We start from the raw sequence: 19,237 nt of genomic DNA, 5'->3' as shown, positions 1-19,237 counted from the left end.
AAGAAAAAGAAGAAGAGGATGATGAAGAAGAAGAAGAGGATGATGATGATGAAGAAGAAGAAGAGGATGATGATGATGAAGAAGTAGTAGAAGAAGAAGAAGAAGAGGATGATGAAGAAGAAGAAGAGGATGATGATGAAGAAAAAGAAGAAGAAGAAGAAGAAGAGGATGATGAAGAAGAAGAAGAAGAGCATGATGAAGAAGAAGAAGAAGAAGAGGATGATGATGATGAAGAAGAAGAGGATGATGATGAAGAAGAAGAAGAAGAGGATGATGATGATGAAGAAAAAGAAGAGGATGATGATGAAGAAGAAGTAGTAGAAGAAGAAGAAGAGGATGATGATGATGAAGAAGAAGAGGATGATGATGATGAAGAAGAAAAAAAGAAGAAGAGGATGATGATGATGAAGAAAAAGAAGAAGAAGAGGATGATGATGAAGAAGAGGATGATGATGAAGAAGAAGAAGAAGAAGAAGAAGAGGATGATGATGATGAAGAAGAAGAAGAAGAAGAAGAGGAAGATGATGATGATGATGAAGAAGAAGAGGATGATGATGAAGAAGAAGAGGATGATGAAGAAGAGGATGATGATGATGAAGAAGAAGATGATGATGAAGAAAAAGAAGAAGAAGAGGATGATGAAGAAGCAGAAGAAGAGGATGATGATGAAGAAGAAGAGGATGATGAAGAAGAAGAAGAAGAAGAAGAGGATGATGATGAAGATGAAGAAGAAGAAGAAGAAGAGGATGATGATGATGAAGCAGAAGAAGAAGAATGAAAAATAAGAGGAATTCCAGTCCGGCAAAAAGTGTCCCTGCAGAGAGCTCCGCTATTTCTTTGACAGTTCTTTGACATTTATAGCGGTTGCAACAATGTATCTATTTGTTTCCGAATAAAAACATCTGTATCCTAAATGGATACAAATAGATACATTGTTGCAACCTATGTAAATGTCAAAGAACTGTCAAAGAAATAGCAGAGCTCTCTGCAGGGACACTTTTTGCCGGCTGTAGACAGGATGAAAATCGGCCTATTTTTTTACCATTGGTGGTAACGTCGGCCGCTTGAACGACCAATTTTTCGTTTTTTAAAAGAAAAATCGGCCGTTTTTCTCCCCGTCTATGGCCTGCATAAGGCTACGTTCACACTAGCCTTGTGTGCAGGCGGCAGAGAGGCGTTTGGGAAGCGTTTTTACCGCTTCCCAAACGCCTCTGCCAATTCTGCACATTACAGCACATGGTGCTGTTCTAACGGGAGCGTTTGCGTTGTGTCGCGTTGCGTCGCGGCAAAACGGACGCCTCTGGACGAGTCAGGAGGCGTTGAAGCCTCCTATTCTCGTCTATAGTGCCGCTCTATGGTGCGGTTGCGACGCGGTTGCGGGGCGTTTGCAGAGCGGTAACACCACTCAATCTGCATTATAGGCATTTGTGGGGGGTTATTAACGCTTGGCAAACGCCTAGCAACCGCCGCTAAACCGCACATGCGGCGTTTGCGGAGCGTTTGCGAAGCGTTAAAAAACGCTCCGCAAGCGCCGGACCAACGCTTGCCAAACACTATAGGGGCGTTTGGCAAGCGTTGCCAAAACAGCCAAGTGTGAACGAGCCCTAAAAGCAAAAAATGTATAACTAACCACTTGAGGTCCAGAAGATTTTACCTCCTTCATGACCAGGCCAATTTTTTTTGCTATTTAGCACTGCGCTACTTTAACTGGCAATTGCGTGGCCATGCAACACTGTACCTAAACGAAATTTAAAAATTATTTTTTTTTTACACAAATAGAGCTTTCTTTTGGCACTAATCCTGCTTCAAATCCCCCTTCCTAACACAAATCCACCCTCTTAGTACAAACTCCCCCACTCCAAATCACCTCTTCTAGCACAGTCCCCCAAATCCCCAGCGCGCTCAGAGCAGCTGCCCCTCCTGCCCACCCCTCATCCCAGCCCTGTGTGGCCCCATTCCTTGCAATGAATGCCTTTCTGCACTTGAGCACTAATCTTCACAGTTACCCCCTAATCACGAATGTCCTTTGCAAGCCAAAATTCTCCCCAAACAAAAATTTCCCCTCTTCCAGTACAAATCCCCCCTCCCAGCTCAAATCTTCTCCCTCCCCAAATCCCCTCCCAAATTCTATACCCCTCATATTCCCCCTATGAGCACAAATTCCCCCCAAATCCCCTCTCCTAGTGCTAATTTCCTCAATCATCCCTACTAGTACAAATTCCCACCCCAAATCCCTCTTTCTAATGCAAATCCACCCTCTTTGTACAAATCTCCTCTCCTGGCACTAATCCTGACCTAAATCTCCACTTCTAGCAAAAATCCCCCCCGAGTCATCCCTACAAACTCAAATCCCCAAAAATCCCCCTTCCTAACACAAATCTACCCTCTAAGAACAAATTCCCACTCAAAAACACCCCTTCTAGTACAACTCCCCCCAAACCTCATTGCTCTCAGGGCAGCTTCCCCTCCTGTCTGCCCCTTGTCCCAGCCCTGTGTGGCTCCATTCCTTGCAATGAATGCACTATTCTTCACACTTACCCCCTAAGCATGAATTCCCTTTGCAAGCAAAATTCTCCCCAAACAAAAATTCCCCACCCTCCAGTACAACAACCCCCGACCAACACACACACACTCAAATCCTCTCCCTCCCCAAATCCACCCTCCCAGCAGAAATCCTCTACACCCTCAAATTTCCCCTCTGAGTATTTATCCTCTCTCCCACCAAAAAAAATCTCCCTCTCCAAGCTCTCCAAGCACAAATCTCCCCCCCCCATCATCCCTACTAGCTCTCCCCCCCTCAAAAAAAAAATCCCCCTTCTAACACAAATCCACCCTCATTGTACGAAACCCCTCTCCTAGCACTAATCCTGACCCAAATCTCCACTGCTAGCACAAATCCCCCAAGTCATCCCTACAAACTCAAATCCCTCAGCCCTCCCAAAATCCCCCTTCCTAACATAAATCCACCCTCTTAGAACAAATTCTCACTCAAAAACACCCCTTCTAGCACAACCCCCAAACCCCATTGCTCTCAGGGTAGCTGCCCATCTGGCTTCCCCTCATCCCAGCCCTGTGTGGCCCCATTCCTTGCAATGAATGCCTTTCTGCACTTGAGCACTAATCTTCACAGTTACCCCCTAATCACGAATGTCCTTTGCAAGCCAAAATTCTCCCCAAACAAAAATTTCCCCTCTTCCAGTACAAATCCCCCCTCCCAGCTCAAATCTTCTCCCTCCCCAAATCCCCTCCCAAATTCTATACCCCTCATATTCCCCCTATGAGCACAAATTCCCCCCAAATCCCCTCTCCTAGTGCTAATTTCCTCAATCATCCCTACTAGTACAAATTCCCACCCCAAATCCCTCTTTCTAATGCAAATCCACCCTCTTTGTACAAATCTCCTCTCCTGGCACTAATCCTGACCCAAATCTCCACTTCTAGCAAAAATCCCCCCCGAGTCATCCCTACAAACTCAAATCCCCAAAAATCCCCCTTCCTAACACAAATCCACCCTCTAAGAACAAATTCCCACTCAAAAACACCCCTTCTAGTACAACTCCCCCCAAACCTCATTGCTCTCAGGGCAGCTTCCCCTCCTGTCTGCCCCTTGTCCCAGCCCTGTGTGGCTCCATTCCTTGCAATGAATGCACTATTCTTCACACTTACCCCCTAAGCATGAATTCCCTTTGCAAGCCAAAATTCTCCCAAAACAAAAATTCCCCATCCTCCAGTACAACAACTCCCCCCCCCCCCCCACACACACACACTCAAATCCTCTCCCTCCCCAAATCCACCCTCCCAGCAGAAATCCTCTACCCCAGGGGCGGACTGACCATTTGAGCACTCGGGCACTGCCGGGGTCAGTAGGGGGCCCCATGAGATGCCCCTGGTACCTTTTTATTGGCTTTTTCATAGGGTTTTTTAGGTGTGGGTGAGGACACGGGGCCCCATGATCCTCTATTGCCCGAGGGCCCCATGAGTTGTCAGTTTGCCCCTGCTCTACCCCTCAAATTTCCCCTCTGAGTATTTATCCTCTCCCCCACCAAAAAAAATCTCCCTCTCCAAGCTCTCCAAACACAAATCCCCCCTCATCATCCCTAGTAGCTCACCCCCCCTCAAAAACAAATCCCCCTTCCTAACACAAATCCACCCTCATTGTGCGAAACCCCTCTCCTAGCACTAATCCTGACCCAAATCTCCACTGCTAGCACAAATCCCCCAAGTCATCCCTACAAACTCAAATCCCTCAGCCCTCCCAAAATCCCCCTTCCTAACATAAATCCACCCTCTTAGAACAAATTCCCACTCAAAAACACCCCTTCTAGCACAACCCCCCCAAACCCCATTGCTCTCAGGGTAGCTGTCCATCTGGCTTCCCCTTGTCCCAGCCCTGTGTGGCTCCATTCCTTGCAATGAATGTCTTTTTTGCACTTGAGAAGTAATGTTCACATTTACCCCCTAAGCATGAATTCCCTTTGCAAGTCACAATTCTCCCCTAACAAAAGTTCCCCCTTCTCTGGTACAAGCCCCCCCCCCCCCACACACACACACACACACACACTCAAATCCTCTCCAAATCCACCCTCCTAGTACAAATACTCTATCCCTCAAATTTCCCTTCTGAGTATATATCCTCTCCCCCCCCCCCAAGAAAAAAGTCTCCCTCTCCAAGCACAAATCCCCCCCCCATTCCTACTAGCTCAACAACCCCCCCCAAAACAAATCCCCCTTCCTAACACAAATCCACCCTCTTAGAACAAATTCTCCTCTCCAAATCACCCCTTCTAGCACAACCACCCAGATCCCCACCACGTTCCAAGCAGCTGCCCCTCCTGCCCACCCCTTCTCCCAGCTCTGAGTGGCCCCATTCCTTGCAATGAATGCCTTTTTTGCAAATGTGCAATAACTCAAATATGGTTGATGCAGTGATGCCGGGACATGGCCCAGGACACAGCATCGGCGGGAGGGCCAAGATGCAGAACTGTCCTGGCAAATATGGAACAGATGACACGTATGCATAGACTGCACACAAGGAAGAAAAACATATTACTTTTTAAAAATATTCTTCCCAAATATATTGACATATGTTTGAAATACTACAAGTTTGGCCATTTTCAATATATTTAAAAATAAATATATATATATATATATATATATATAGCAGCACAGTGGCTAAATGGTTAGCACTTCCACCTGGCAGTACTAGTGTCGTTGGTTCAAATCCCAGCCACGGCTGCACCACCTGCCTGGAATTTGCATGTTCTGCCTGTGTGGGTTTCCTCCAGGTACTCCGGTTTCCTCCCACACTCCAAAGACATGCTGGTAGGTGTATTGGCTCCTGTCTAAATTGGCCCTAGTATGTGTATGTATGAATGTGAGTTAGGGACCTTAGATTGTACACCCCTTGAGGGTTAGGGAGTGATGTGAATGTACAATATATATGTAAAGCGCTGCGTAAAATTTACGGCGGTATATAAGTACCTGAAATAAATATATAATATACATACAATATATGTTGAAATGAATTTTTTTATATATTACAAAATATATGAAAAATATTTGTAAAAATATATATTTTTTAAATATATTCTTCAATTTTTTTTTAAACATGTAAAAACGTGATTTTAACATATATATTTTTACATATATTTGTCAATGCATTCCAAAAATGTAGATTACATTTATTTTTTTATCTTTAGTCTTGCACAGGTATACCGGCTCCTCCCCTTCAGTCTTGCACAGGTGTACCGACTCCTCCCCTTCAGTCTTGCACAGGTGTACCGACTCCTCCCCTTCAGTCTTGCACAGGTGTACTGGCTCCTCCCTTTCAGTCTCACTCAGTTGTACCGGCACCTCCCCTTTAATCTTGCACAGGTGTATGGGCTCCACCCCTTCAGTCTTGCACAGGCGTACCGCCTCCTCCCCTTTAGTTTTGCACAGGTGTATCGGTTCCTCCCTGGTACGGACTGACCATTTTGGAAACTCGGGCACTGCCCAAGGGCCCAGGGTCAGTAAGGGGCCCCGTGAGATGCCCCTGGTACCTTTTTCATAGGCTTTTTTGAGTTTGGGCAAGAACACAGGGGCCCCATGATCCCCTATTGCCTGGGGACCCCATGAGTTGTCAGCCCGCCCCTGGTCATACCTTGTTCTGGCACCTGCAAGATCTGATTCTCAACAGAACTCCATTTAATAAATATAGTTTATAGATCTCTGTGAATCAAGGAGAATCAAATGGGTCTTGATTGCAACATTACAAAACTGACAGTTAGGCTACGTTCACACTAGCGTTGTGTGCAGGCGGCAGAGAGGCGTTTGGGAAACGTTTTTACCGCTTCCCAAACGCCTCTGCCAATTCTGCACATTACAGCACATGGTGCTGTTCTAACGGGAGCGTTTGCGTCGCATCGCAGCAAAACAGACGCCTCTGGTCGAGTCAGGAGGCTTTGAAGCCTCCTATTCTCGTCTATGGTGCCGCTCCGCAAACGCCCGGCTGGCGTTTGCGGTGCGGTTGCGACGCAGTTTTGGGGCGTTTGCGGAGCGGTAGCACCACTCAAACTGTATTATAGGCATTTGTGGGGCGTTATTAACGCTCGGCAAACGCCTAGCAACTGCGTTAAAAAACGCTCTGCAAACTCCGGACCAACGCTTGCCAAACGCTATAGGGGCATTTAGCAAGCGTTGGTAAAACAGCCAAGTGTGAACGAGCCCTTACAGCTACGGCTTGCAGAGGCATGATGGAACTTGTAGTCCTGCAACAGCTGGAGAGCCACAGGTTGCCTACCCCTGCCTTAGGGGGTGTGCACAGGTACAAGGATGGTGGGGGCGCCATGCACCAGGTCTGCACATTTGCGGCTCTCTATGTACATGCACTCAGGTGTATTAGTTGGCTGTGTTTAGAGCTCTTCATTAAATATCCTACTTTGCAATTACATTGGAATTTAGCAGCTTTAGAGCCCCATCGCTGTTTCCTCGTTCCTGTAATTACGGATGTCTCTTCCACTCGTTACCATTAAAATGATTATATTCTTTAAAAATCTCACCATTTAAGACCAGCCATTAATTGCCATGTCTACAATTAGCTGATTTATGCTCCAAGCACATAGCAGCTTCTGTTCCTGAGCAAAGTCTTAAAGCTGAACTTTCAGCTCAGTGCACAGATGATCTACACATAAGGGAGCTGTTGATCTGTATTCTGTCCATCCAATCCTGAGAATTACACAGCTCTGCCAAGCAGCAGAGTAAGGTGGGTGACCTGACTTTTCTCTAATGCAGTTAGGCAGTACGGCCTGGTCACCTTCCCTTCTGCAGTCTGTGATTGGACAGTGAAGGAGAAGCAGCGGGGAAGAATGATCTCTTTCCTTGGTTCTCTCCTTCTGCCAGAGTGCTCCTTGTCCACAGGGCTGGATCTAGCCTGTCTGATGTGGGGGTGCAGTAAAAAATGACAGCGGGGGCAGAAGATTGGAGGTCAGCAAGGCAGAGGACAGGGGTCACTGATGGCAGGGTAGAGGACACAGGTTACTGCTGACGGGGCATAGGACAGGGGTCACTGCTGGTAGGGCAGAGGACAGGGGTCACTGCTAGCAGGGCAGAGGACAGGGGTCACTGCTAGCAGGGCAGAGGACAGGGGTCACTGCTGGCAGGGCAGAGGACAGGGGTCACTGCTGGTAGGGTAGAGGACACAGGTTACTGCTGACGAGGCATAGGACAGGGGTCACTGCTGGTAGTGCAGAGGACAGGGGTCAATGCTGGTAGGGCAGAGGACAGGGGTCACTGCTGGCAGGGCAGAGGACAGGGGTCACTGCTGGTAGGGCAGAGGACAGGGGTCACTGCTGGTAGTGCAGAGGACAGGGGTCAATGCTGGTAGTGCAGAGGACAGGGGTTAATGCTGGCAGGGCAGAGGACAGGGGTCACTGCTGGTAGTGCAGAGGACAGGGGTCACTTCTGGCAGGGCAGAGGACAGGGGTCACTGCTGGCAGGGTAGAGGACACGGGTTACTGCTGATGGGGCAGAGGACAGGGGTCACTGCTGGCGGGGCAGAGGACAGAGGTCACTTCTGGCAGGGCAGAGGACAGGGGCAATGCTGGTAGGGCAGAGGACAGGGGTCACTGCTGGCAGGGCAGAGGACAGGGGTCACTGCTGGCAGGGCAGAGGACAGGGGTCAATGCTGGTAGTGCAGAGGACAGGGGTCAATGCTGGTAGTGCAGAGGACAGGGGTCAATGCTGGTAGTGCAGAGGACAGAGGTAACTGCCGGCAGGGCAGAGGACAGAGGTAACTGCCGGCAGGGCAGAGGACAGGGGTCACTGCTAGTAGGGTAGAGGACAGGGGTCACTGCTAGTAGGATAGAGGACAGGGGTCACTGCTGGCAGGGCAAAGGACATGTATGAAAATTGGATAGGAGCTGGAGAGACATTCAATCTCACCTGTTCTTGTGTAGTGGTTTTATAGGTGCCACACCCCTATTTAATCAGAAAAAAGCAAAGACCCTAACAGAGGAAAAACTAATGGAGCTTTTCAAGGCACCTTACCATATGGAAGTATAGAAATGCACAACATGGAAACACTAGATAAAATGGAATGTTTTATTATATTTTTATAAAAAAAAAACACACAAGTGGTAAGAAAGACAACAGACCAAATAGGCACATACATAATAAAGCAACAAAAACAAAATATATATCTATAAATGGCAACAGTGGGAAAAAGCTCTGGCCCGGGATGCAAAAGCATTACAGGCAAGACTCCAGAAACCTCACCGATAACACTAGAGAAATAGATCGTCAATAAACAAGTAAAATACAAAAATGTTTTTCCGTAAGATTGAATAAAGAACTGTAAAAAATCAATCAAGAAATCCAATGGCAACATCGGGCAAAAGACTCCGGCCCGGGACGCAAACGCATCACGGCATGAGTCCAGGAGCCTCACCGACACCACTAGAGAAACTGATCGTCATTCAACAAGTGAAATAACAAAATGATTTTCCATAGGATTAATTAGAAAACTGGATAATCAATCAAGAAATCCGACGCGTTTCGTAGGATAGAACCCACTTCTTCAGGGAATTAAGAAAAACAAAACAACAGTGCCTACAGTGGACTCAAACAATACAAAACCAATTAACAATGAAAATACAGATGAAACATAATAATAAACTGAATGAATAAAAAATGAAAATGTAAAGCAAAAATAGATAAATACTGTTGTCAGGAATGGACTTGCCAATGGTGGTGGGACTCACCTGCCTTGTGGGCTGCAGTACCAGGGCTGGCCAGCGGGTGTTCTCAGCAACCAGAAGCTCACTCCTGCAGTCAGCCATCACCTGAGGCTGATTGCAGGAGATGTATTTAAGGAATGGCCAGACCTGCAGTCAGTGCCTTGGTGTATGTTTCCCATGAGCCCCCGTACCTGCATCCTGTCTGCTTCCTGCCTGATTCCTGATTCTGCTTGATCCTGACTCTGAATGAACTCCGCCTGTCCTGACCTCGGCTATTCCTGACCACTCTCCAGCCTGCTCCTTTGGGACCTTGTTTGCCTGATTGTTCCTGACCCGGCCTGTCTGACTACGCTCTGCCTTCTCCTTTGTGTCTTTTCTGCCCGATGATTCCTGACCGGGCCCGCCTGACCACTCCACCTCGCCAGCCCTGACTGCTCTTATCTGTGTACATTCCATTGTCAGTTGGAGGTTTGGTTTTGTTATATTGTGCGTTATATTTGTGTATAACCCTTAATAAATTATATTGTTACACCATACTTGAGCCTGCGTTTCCCTGTGTCAGTTCACGCATCTCTGGTCTTACCGGGAGCCCTGACAACTGTAGAGGCAAAAATTACCAACCGATGATGGTGCTCTGGTCAATAGTAACATCTGATGTAGATTGATGTAGATGAAGATCAATATTGGAAGAAAATATAAGGAGAAAGCTTTATTCAGCGGACACTGGGGAGGAAACCACCAGTCCAAGAGTACCTCTGGTCCTATTAGGGAACCATCAATCCAGGAGTACCTCTGGTCAGATAGATAGCAGAAAGCCAAACCAATGTTCTAAGGGTCCATAAGATAATTAATGATTAAAAACTAAAAAACATTTAAAAATAAAAGAAGAACAAAAATATATAGGTCTCTTACTTCTCTGAAAACAAACTATACCCCTCCTCCCCAAAGTTAGTCAAAAAATTGCATATATTACAGAGAAGGGCCAAAATATTAAAAAAAAAGGGGGGGTCCTGGGAGGCCAGATATAGTGAATGCAGGGTCTGGGGAGACTGTATATAGTCAGTCTCCCTGGACCCTGCATTCACTATATCTGGTCTCCTCAGACCCTGCATTCACTATATCTGGTCTCCCCGGGCCCTGCATTCACTATATCCGGTCTCCCTGGACCCTGCATTCACTATATCTGGTCTCCCCGTCCCCGGCATTCACTATATCTGGTCTCCCAGGACCCTGCATTCACTATATCCGGTCTCCCTGGACCCTGCATTCACTATATCTGGTCTCCTTGGACCCTGCATTCACTATATCTGGTCTCCTTGGACCCCGCATTCACTATATCCGGTCTCCCCAAACCCTGCATTCACTATAGCCTCTCTCCCCGGACCCCGCATTTACTATATCTGGTCTCCCTGGACCCTGCATTCACTATATCCGCTCTCCCCGGACCCTGCATTCACTATATCTGGTCTCTTCGGACCCTGCATTCACTATATCTGGTCTCCCCGGACCCTGCATTCACTATATCTGGTCTCCTTAGACCCCGCATTCACTATATCTGGTCTCCTTGGACCCTGCATTCACTATATCCGCTCTCCCCGGACCCTGCATTCACTATATCCGCTCTCCCCGGACCCTGCATTCACTATATCCTCTCTCCCCGGATCCTGCATTCACTATATCTGGTCTCTCTGGACCCTGCATTCACTATATCTGGTCTCCCCGGACCCTGCATTCACTATATCTGCTCTCCCCGGACCCCGCATTCACTATATCCGCTCTCCCCGGACCCTGCATTCACTATATCCGCTCTCCCCTGACCCTGCATTCACTATATCCGCTCTCCCCGGATCCTGCATTCACTATATTCGCTCTCCCCGGATCCTGCATTCACTATATCTGCTCTCCCCGGACCCTGCATTCACTATATCCTCTCTCCCCGGACCCTGCATTCACTATATCCTCTCTCCCCGGACCCTGCATTCACTATATCCGCTCTCCCCGGACCCTGCATTCACTATATCTGCTCTCCCCGGACCCTGCATTCACTATATCCTCTCTCCCCGGATCCCGCATTCACTATATCTGGTCTCCTCAGACCCTGCATTCACTATACAATGGAGCAAAAAAGTATTTAATCAGCCACCAATTGTGCAAGTTCTCCCACTTACAAAGATGAGAGAGGCCTTTAATTGGCATCATAGGTAGACCTCAACTATGAGAGACAAAATGAGAAAACAAATCCAGACAATCACATTGGCTGATTTGCAAAGAATTTATTTGCAAATTATGGTGGAAATAAGTATTTGGTGACCTACAAACAAGCAAGATTTCTGGCTCTCACAGACCTGTACCTTCTTATTTAAGAGGCTCCTCTGTCCTGCACTCATTACCTGTATCAATGGCACCTGTTTGAACTTGTTATCAGTATAAAAGACACCTGTCCACAACCTCAAACAGTCACACTCCAAACTCCACTATGGTGAAGATCAAAGAGCTGTCGAAGGACACCAGAAACAAAATTGTAGACCTGCACCAGGCTGGGAAGACTGACCCTGCAATAGGCAAGCAGCTTGGTGTGAACAAATCAACTGTGGGAGCAATAATTAGAAAATGGAAGACATACAAGACCACTGATAATCTCCCTCGATCTGGGGCTCCACGCCAGATCTCACCCCGTGGGGTCAAATTGATCACAAGAACGGTGAGCAAAAATCCCAGGACCACACGGGGGGGACCTAGTGAATGACCAGCAGAGAGCTGGGACCAACGTAACAAAGGCTACCATCAGTAACACACTACGCCGCCAGGGACTCAGATCCTGCTGCCAGACGTGTCCCCCTGCTTAAGCCAGTACATGTCCGGGCCCGTCTGAAGTTTGTTAGAGAGCATTTGGATGATCCAGAAGAGGATTGGGAGAATGTCATATGGTCAGATGAAACCAAAATAGAACTGTTTGGTAGAAACACAACTCGTCATGTTTGGAGGAGAGACTATGCTGAGTTGCATCCAAAGAACACCATACCTACTGTGAAGCATGGGGGTGGCAACATCATGCTTTGGGGCTGTTTCTCCACAAAGGGACCAGGACGACTGATCCATGTACAGGACAGAATGAATGGGGCCATGTATCGTGAGATTTTGAGTGCAAACCTCCTTCCATCAGCAAGGGCATTGAAGATGAAACGTGGCTGGGTCTTCCAACATGACAATGATCCCAAACATACCGCACGGGCAACGAAGGAGTGGCTTCGTAAGAAGCATTTCAAGGTCCTGGAGTGGCCTAGCCAGTTTCCAGATCTCAACCCCATAGAAAACCTTTGGAGGGAGTTTAAAGTCCGTGTTGCCCAGCGACAGCCCCAAAACATCACTGCTCTAGAGGAGATCTGCATGGAGGAATGGGCCAACATACCAGCAACAGTGTGTGCCAACCTTGTGAAGACTTACAGGAAACGTCTGACCTCTGTCATTGCCAACAAAGGATATATAACAAAGTATTGACATGAACTTTTCATATTCACCAAATACTTATTTTCCACCATAATTTGCAAATACATTCTTTCCAAATCAGCCAATGTGATTGGATTTTGTTTCTCATTTTGTCTCTCATAGTTGAGGTCTACCTATGATGCCAATTACAGGCCTCTCTCGTCTTTTAAAGTGGGAGAACTTGCACAATTGGTGGCTGACTAAATACTTTTTTGCTCCACTGTATCTGGTCTCCCTGGACCCTGCATTCACTATATCTGGTCTCCCCGGACCCTGCATTCACTATATCTGGTCTTCCCGGACCCTGCATTCACTATATCCGCTCTCCTCGGACCCTGCATTCACTATATCTGGTCTCCCCGGACCCTGCATTCACTATATCTGCTCTCCCCGGACCCTGCATTCACTATATCTGCTCTCCCCGGACCCTGCATTCACTATATCTGCCCTCCCCAGACCCTGCATTCACTATATCTGCCCTCTCCAGACCCTGCATTAGCTATATCTGGTCTCCCACAGAACATGGAAATGCAATTATTTTTATAAATATAAACTGCTAAATATCCCATCTCATCAGCAGTTACGGCAGTCTTGTGACTTCTATCAGTGTCCAGCCAAGCACATGTTAAAGCTTGTGGGAGGAGTTTTCATTCTGCTCCGGGAGGATGCAGGGCCTCTGACCTCTCTCTGGACAGGGCTGATTGGCCCTGTGCTGATCACATATACTCTCCCAAGAAAAAAAAAAACACCTCACTAGCAATACACACCAAACTGAGCATGTGCAGAGTGACTCCACACAATATGTCTTATCAGGAGATAAAAGGGGGACACTGGAAGAAGAGGAGGATCAGAGAAGACAGGATCAAACATCCTTTTTACACAATGCAGAGGATTAACCCCTTAGGTTCCACAGTGAGTATAACAAGCATGCTTTACTGCATCTACAGACTGATTGTACTGCTGTGGGTTTAGTAACACTTTAAGAAAAAAACCTACAGAGTCTTGTTCGGAACCCAGGGACTACCTATAAAAAATAAAAATAATTTTAGTATGTGCATACAAAATAAAAATAAGTAGAAGTCTCAGTTTTTTTTTTATTTTTCCATTGGACAAGGTGCATGCAGCGCCTATAGTAGTATGCCTAAATCCATTGCCGGGGATGCCATAATCCAGGAACTCTGCAGGATGGGGTTCGATGAGAGGGAGAGGCAGAGAGCCAATTAAAGGAATAGAGGGAAGAAAATGCAGAAAAATGCTGCCTGCAAACAGAAAAGAGTTGCAAAACGGCAACTGGAAATTGTACGGCAGTTATAGAATATGACGGCTGGCTGAAGACTGACATCTAAAGGTTATATATAACATTAACCAAAATGCCAGAAATTATATTTTGTATCACTTTTTAAAGGGACTGTATGGTAGTTTTGTACTTTTTTCTTTTGTTTATTTTAGTCAGGACTGAAATATACTACAGTGGGAAAAATAATGATTTGATCTCCTGCAAATTTTGTAAGTTTGCAAATTTACAAAGAAATGAAGGGTCTATATTTTTTTTTATCATAGGTGTATTTTAAATGATAGAAACAGAATATCAACCCCAAATCCAGAAAAAACTCAATACAAATGTTACAAATGGAGTTGCAGTTCAGGGAGTAAAATAAGTATTTGATCTCGAAGCAAAACATGACTTAGTACTTGGTGGAGAAACCTTTGTTGACCAGCACAGAGGTAAGACGCTTCTTGTAGTTGGTTCCCAGGTTTGCACACATCTCAGGAGGGATTTTGGTCCACTCTTCTTTACAGATCTTCTCTGAGCCCTTCAGGTCTCTTGGCTGTCACTTGGCAACTTGAAGTTTCAGCTCTCTCCATACATTTTCTATAGGATTAAGGTCTGAAGACTGGCTAGTCCACTCCAAGACCTTAATGTGCTTCTTCTTGAGCCGCTCCTTTGTTGCCTTGGCAGTATTTTGTGGGTCATTTTCATGCTGGAAGACTCATCCACGACCCATCTTCAGTGTCCTGACTGAGGGAAGAAGGTTCTCATCCAAGATTTTACAATACATGGCCTCATTCATTGGCATCTTAATGTGTCAAAGTCGGCCTGTACCGTTAGCAGAGAAACAGCCCCAAAGCATAATGTTTCCACCTCCGTGCTTGACTGTAGGGATGGTGTTCTTAGGGTCATAGTCAGCATTTTTCTTCCTCCAAACACGGCGAGTCAGGTTAATGCTAAAGAGCTGAATTATGGTCTCATCTGACCATTTCTCCCAATCCTTCTCTGGATCATTTATATGTGTCAGGGCAGGGCTGTGGAACGGACAGGTAGGTCTAGTGGCAGGGTAACGCACTGACTGACGACAACCACCACCAACAGACCGAAGTCCCTCAGGGCGCGGAGTCTAAGTCCCAGGCTGCCCTTCACCAGGGCTAAAGGTAGTTTTTAGAGGTTGCAAATTGAATTACCGTATCACCCAATGAATGGCTTCCATTCAGTAGCCAAAAAGCATGCAGAAAAAAAGGTTTGTGAAAAGAGATTCACAGAAAAGCGGCTACATTATGAACAGAATGTGATACTCAGAATAATTTCCAAAAAATATGCTTTATTAGACATGAATATTTGACATAAGGGCAGTCGCCCTGGTTTACCATCACCTCAGTATGAGACAATACACACAGACCTAAAACCATATAAAATCACACCAAGACCGGTCTGGATAAATGTGCTACAAAGGCTATGACCACAATAGTCTATAGTCCTTGCAGCACTGGCACATAGGTAACACTTCCAAAAGGAGGTGTATGCAAAAATTATACCATAGGTATACAGTGTCACATGCTATATATATAGACATATGTCATAACCTATATAGGTCATACCCCATATAGTGGGGGGGTTTCCAAAAATTATACCGAGGGTATATCATATCACATGCATGCAATACAGCGAGCACAGTATTCGTCAAATGAGAGGCATAACCATAAGCCTAAAATAGGCAATAGATGGATATAACATAAATAATGCAGTACAGCCCTATACCAGCACAAGTGGTTGGGGCCCATTAATATATGATAAACGTGACTGATTCAGAGGATTCTTATAATGAAAAGAGTCCCTGTTGTTGCCTTGATGGAAAGATAGATGCCAATAGCAGAAATCTGCTTTAAATGGTTTCTTCACCACAGCATGTGGACTGCAAACCACTTTTTTGTTGGAAACAAGATAAGGCCCAGTGAATCTTCCGCCTGTTGACATGTGTGTGGCATGCCTTGTTTCTATAAAAAGCACCATAATGTCCCCATCCTGTAATAAGACAAACAATATGAAGATAGTCACTTGTGAGAGCTTTCACTCTATGGTAGACGTATATTGCAATACAAATCGCAAGGGACCTTTTATCTAATGTCCTGTGACAGTCCACTCACCACCTGTGCAATGGGTAGTAGAAAAAGGAAAACCTTCATAAGTACTGCTTTTTTTTTTTAAGTCCGCAAACGTGCAACTATAACGAAAAAACCCGTAAGTGTTCACAAAAAAAGTGCAAGTGCAAAACACCACACGAAAAAGTGCACTTAGGGGTGTGCTGTGTCCTACCCCTAAAGGGGCTTGGACCGCTTACCCTGATCCCCCGGGGCACGAAGCTCCTGACGGGGACAAGGTTCCCAATTGGTCCTCCTGGCCAAAAGGCCTGGTGGACCACCGTTCCTTATGCCCAGCCGAAGCTGAACATCCAGTACTAGGCAAGGGGGCTCTCCCAAAGAAGAGTCCCCTAGGGATCAGGGGAGGAAGGAACCGTATGGCCAAAAAAAGTGACAAACGTGGGAGTGCATAATAAATAAAGATAAAGAAAAAATAAAAAAGTGGTTCCGTGCCGAATTGTGCACAGACCAGGCCCTGAGGCCCGTAGCAAAAATTGCCCTGGTCCTAGCCAAAAGGCCTGGTCCTTAGGGCGCTGTGCAAAAAGAAGTGAAAAACAGTGGCCATGTGTCATCTTCACACCGTGGGGTCCCACACCCAAGTGTTACTAGTGACACCCCTGAGAGCGTCTTCCCCAGGGGGCACTGAGTTTGCGGACTTTTTGCGTCCCCAGCCCCAGGCCAGACCAAGGTAGATCCGTCCGAATCAGGAGGTACTGGGTCTTTCCAGCTTCACCAGAGGAATTACTCCCAGGGCCCCAGAGCTCATCATGGCGCTCCCTGGTTTCTGTCCCTCCGGTTCAGCCTTCCGGACCCCCATCATACCAGTGGGGGTACTATACAACAACCATCCCCGCAAAGCTAGAATGGTCGGGAGCACCCCCACTGGACACTGATAAGAACAGATACTACACTTGATCTTAGCCAAAAGGCCGAAAAGCAAGAACTGCTGTGTTGATCAAGGGAACCACTGCTTACATCAGCCGACATATCGCGGGTTCCAACCTCTCCATGGCGCCTGTACTGCCTTTGCATAACTCATGGCATGTGGAAATGGCTGCCTCCTTGTAGGTCGGCGTGCGTTTCACCTAGTGCGCATGACCGGAAGTGACGTATCTGACGTATGACATCAACGCGTTTCGCCGATGGGCGTATCTCACTCAGCTTCGTCAGGACCAATGAGATTACTGCATTTCAGCTTCCTATTTATAGTGGGTTGAGACCCACCCACTTATGCAAATAATTAACTTGCAGTTATTCTCAATGGGAAAAAAACGGCTAAATACTTAGCACAACCGCTGGCCAGAAGCTATCACCCACGTTCACTGATTTCAGGAATTCCAGTGGGACAGTTCCTGAGATGTCGGAGAAATTGTTCGAATATTAATGACTTTAGGATGGAAGCACAGGACCTTTACAAAAGATTTAGGGAACGGGGGTATTCTCACTCTCAAATTAGAAGAGCTCGGAGACGGGCATATCAAACTGACCGTAAGGATCTATTATCTCCTAAAAAGGGTGAGAAGGTCAAATTAAGTGATCAACCTGTTAGAATGATAACCCAATTTGGAGCTCAATGGCAAGCAGTGAAACAAATATTAGAAAAACACTGGAAGATTTTAACCCAATGTCCCAAATTGAGTAAAATTGTAGGTGAGCGCCCCCAAATGGTAGCAAGAAGAGCACCAAATCTTGGTGACCTCCTTATCCATTCTGACTACCAACCGTTAATAAGACAACATGGTTAAAATCACGTACTAAAGGGATGTATAAATGTGGAAAATGTCAAATTTGTAAATATGTGGATCGCACGGATTCCTTCTATGACTCAAAAAATAACACTCATTATAAAATTCAAAGTCTTATAAATTGTTCCACAGTGAGAGTATTATACATTTTGACCTGCCCTTGTAAAAAGATGTATATTGGTAAAACCAAAAGACAACTTAAAGTACGAATAGGTGAACACTTTAGAGATATTAGAGCTAATGACCCCGAAAGTAATCTTGCCCAACATTATGCCAAGTATCATGGAGGTAAACTGGACGGCACAAAAGTGAAAGGTTTCTATGCATTGCATCTTCCCCAAAGGAGAGGTGATTTTGATAAGGAACTATTAAAAAAGGAGAAATATTGGATTTATAAACTTGATACATTGTACCCAAAGGGGTTAAATGTTGAGTGTGATCTCCAGGTATTTTTGGATAAATAGATCTATATGGATATATATTTTCATATTGCCATTTTTTGGCCAATCTCGAGTAATTCTCCTTTTTTCCACCAATGGTTAGACAATACGCCAAACTATTAAGATAAACCTTTCTTGTTGGGGAGGTATTTTGTGGCTAGTCGGTACATATTTGAATATAAGTTTAGAAGTGGAAAAGGGACTGACTATTGAGCTAATTATTCTCCTCTCCTTTGAAAATAGCTGTCTATTAATAAGTGTTTTTTTTTTTTTGTTTTTTTTTTAAGGTTTAGGTATCTTTGGTAAAATAACCCTTAGAGGGACTCTTTAATTAATACCGCCATCTTGTGGTGGTCTTGTGGTAATTACTATTGTGACTTTAGATGCCTTTGACTTAATGACCAGGTTTGGAAATTCTTCCATTAATATTGCCATCTTCTGGTGAATGTGTGGTAATTTAGTAATTTTTTATTTAACTATTATTTTTTATTTCCCTTTACATTGATGGAATTGCCAAGCCTTTCCTTTCTTTAATATATCCAGTCACCTGTCCTTTTAATCTAATAATGACCAGCGGTTGTGCTAAGTATTTAGCCGTTTTTTTCCCATTGAGAATAACTGCAAGTTAATTATTTGCATAAGTGGGTGGGTCTCAACCCACTATAAATAGGAAGCTGAAATGCAGTAATCTCATTGGTCCTGACAAAGCTGAGTGAGATACGCCCATCGGCGAAACGCGTTGACGTCATACGTCAGATACGTCACTTCCGGTCATGCGCACTAGGTGAAACGCACGCCGACCTACAAGGAGGCAGCCATTTCCACATGCCATGAGTTATGCAAAGGCAGTACAGGCGCCATGGAGAGGTTGGAACCCGCGATATGTCGGCTGATGGAAGCGGTGGTTCCCTTGATCAACACAGCAGTACTTATGATC

At 45.8% G+C, this 19,237-nt stretch overlaps 1 pseudogene; it reads right to left on the bottom strand.

Moving 5' to 3' along the window:
* Positions 1-16,940: 16,940 nt before the first annotated feature.
* LOC149439002 (U2 spliceosomal RNA) lies at positions 16,941-17,056 on the bottom strand (annotated as a pseudogene).
* Between the last annotated feature and the right edge of the window lie 2,181 nt (positions 17,057-19,237).

The sequence above is a fragment of the Staurois parvus genome, unplaced genomic scaffold (genome assembly GCF_062004578.1).
Source record: "Staurois parvus isolate SC_StPar_1 unplaced genomic scaffold, SC_StPar_1.0 ptg001167l, whole genome shotgun sequence".
NCBI classification, from domain to species: domain Eukaryota; kingdom Metazoa; phylum Chordata; class Amphibia; order Anura; family Ranidae; genus Staurois; species Staurois parvus.
Note: the sequence above shows the minus strand (reverse complement) of the source record. Positions and strands in the feature narration are given on the sequence as shown.